Below are 3,028 nucleotides of genomic sequence, written 5' to 3'. Positions count from 1 at the left end.
CTCCAGTACTCTTGCCTGGAAAATCCCATGGACAGAGGAGCCTGGTGGGCTGCAGTCCATGTGGTCGCTAAGAGTCAGACACAACTGGGCGACTTCACTTTCTCTTTTCACTTTCACGCATTGGAGAAGGAAATGCAACCCAGTCTGGTGTTCTCCTTTTCATACTGTTCATGGGGTTCTCAAGGAAAGAATACTGAAGTGGCTTCCCATCCCCTTCTGCAGTGGTCCAGGAGAAGGCAATGGCACCCCACTCCAGTACTCTTGCCTGGAAAATCCCATGGACAGAGGAGCCTGGTGGGCTGCAGTCCATGTGGTCGCTAAGAGTCGGACACGACTGGGCGACTTCACTTTCTCTTTTCGCTTTCACCCATTGGAGGAGGAAATGGCAACCCAGTCCGGTGTTCTTGCCTAGAGAATCCCAGGGATGGGGAAGCCTGGTGGGCTGCCGTCTATGGGGTCACACAGAGTCGGACATGACTGAAGTGACTTAGCAGAGCGTAGCATAGCATCTGCAGTGGTCCACTCTTCGTCAGAACTCTGCAGCATGACCCGTCCATCTTGGTGGCCTTATAGGGCATGGCTCTTAGGTTCATTGAGTTATACAAGGCTGTGGTCCATGTGATCAGGTTGGCTACTTTGCTGTGATTGTGGGTTCAGTCTGTCTGCCCTCTGAAGCCCTCTCTCAGCCTCTACTGCCTTAATGCGGTTTTTCTTACCTTGGACTTGCGGTATCTCTTCACGTCTCCTCCAGCAAAGCCCAGCCTCTGTCCCTGACCTTGGACCTGGCGTATGTCCTCTTGATTCCACTTATGACCTTGGTCGTGTGGTATCTCCACTCGGCCGCCATTCCTGGCCTTGGATGTGGGATTCTCTTCTCAGCTGGTCGCTACTGCAATTGGCCTTGATCCGTGGACCTAACATTCCACGTACTTACACAATATTGCTCATTAGAACATTGGACTTTACTTCCGTCACCAGTCACATCCACAACCGGGTGTTGTTTTTGCTTTGGCTCTGTCTCTTCATTCTTTCTAGAGTTATTTCTCCACTGATCTCCAGTAGCATACTGGGCACCTACGGACCTGGGGAGTTCATCTTCAGTGTCCTATCTTTTGTCTTTTTCATACTCTTCATGGGGTTCTCAAGGCCGGAATACTGAAGTGGTTGCCATTCCCTTCTCCATGGACACATTTTGTGAGACTTCTCCACCGTGACCCGTCCCTCTTGGGTGGCCCTACACGCCATGTTCTAGTTTCATTGAGTTAGACAAGGCTGTGGTCCATGTGATCAGATTGGCTACTTTGCTGTGATTGTGGGTTCAGTCTGTGTGCCCTCTGATGCCCTGTCTCAGCTCTTACCTTCTTACTTGGGTTTCTGTTACGTTGGACATGGGGTATCTCTCATGGCTCCTCGAGCAAAACACCGTCCTGCTCCTTACTTTGGATGTGAGGTATCTCCTCACGGCCGCTGCTCCTCACCTTGGACATGGCATATCTCCTCTCGGGCTCCGCTTCTGAACTTGGACATGGCATACCTCCTCTTGACCACCCCTCCTGACCGTGGACATGGCGTATCTCCTCTTGGCCGCCCCTCCAGATCTTGGACATGGCGTATCTCCTGTTCGCCTCTCGCTGCTCCAATTTGCCTTGATTCGTGTACATAAAATTCCAGTTTCCTATGCAGTATTGCTCTTTATAGCACTGGACTTTCGTTCCATCACCAGTCACATCCACAACTGATGTTTTTGCTTTGGCTCCGTCTCTTTATTCTTTCTGGAGTTAGTTCTGCATTGATCTCCAGGAGCATATTGGGCACCTACTGATCTGCGAGTTCATCTTTCAGCATCCTATCTTTTTCCTTTTCATAGTGTTCATGGGGATCTCAAGGCAAGAATACTGAAGTGGTTTCCCATTCCCTTGTGCAGTGGACACATTTTGTGAGACCTCTCCACCATGACCCATCCGTCTTGGGTGGCCCTACAGGGCATGGCTTAGTTACACTGAGTTAGACAAGGCTGTGGTCCAAGTGATCAGATTGGCTACTTTGCTGTGATTGTGGTTTCAGTCTGTCCACCTTCTGATGCCATCTCTGAGCGCCTACCGTCTTACTTGGATTTCTCTTACGTTGGACGTGGTGTATCTCTTCACGGCTCCTCGAGCAAAGCTCCGTCCTACTCCTTACTTTGGCTGTGAGGTATCTCCTCACGGCCGCTGCTCCTCACCTTGGACATGGCATACCTCCTCTTGGCCACCCCTCTTGACCGTGGACGTGACCTATCTCCTCTCGGCTTCTCGCTGTTCCAATTTGCCTTGATTCGTGGACCTAACATTCCAGGTACTTCTGCGATATTGCTCTTTACAGCATTGGACTTTCGTTCCAGCACCAGTCACATGGACAACGGTTGTTGTTTTTGCTTTTTTGTCTCTTAAATCTTTCTGGCGTTAGTTCTCCACTGATCTCTCGTAGCATATTGGGCACCTACTGACCTGGGAGGTCATCTTTCAGTGTCCTGTCTTTTTTCCTTTTCATACTGTTCACGGGATTCTCAAGGCAGGAATACTGAAGTGGTTTCCCATTGCCTTGTGCAGTGGAACACTCTTTTTCAGAACTCTGCAGCATGACCCGTCCATCTAGGTGGCCTTACAGGGCATGGCTCTTAGGTTCATTGAGTTATACAAGGCTGTGGGCCATGTGATCAGATTATCTACTTTCCTGTGATTGCGGTTTCAGTTTGTCCGCCCTCTGAAGCCCTCTCTTAACCTCTGCTGCCTTAATGCGGTGTTTCTTACCTTGGACTTGGGGTATCTCTTCACGTCTAGTCCAGCAAAGCCCAGCCTCTGCCCCTGACCTTGGACCTATGGTATGTCCTCTTGGTCACCACTCCTGACATTGGACGTGGTGTATCTCCTCTTGGCTGCTCGCGGCTCCAATTTGCCTTGATTCGTGGAGTTAACATTCTAGGTTCCTATGCACTATTGCTCTTTACCGCACTGGAGTTTCCTTCCATGACAAGTCACATCCACAACTG

Source organism: Bison bison, unplaced genomic scaffold (genome assembly GCF_000754665.1).
Source record: "Bison bison bison isolate TAMUID 2011002044 unplaced genomic scaffold, Bison_UMD1.0 scf7180017864508, whole genome shotgun sequence".
Taxonomy (NCBI): Eukaryota; Metazoa; Chordata; class Mammalia; order Artiodactyla; family Bovidae; genus Bison; species Bison bison.
Note: the sequence above shows the minus strand (reverse complement) of the source record.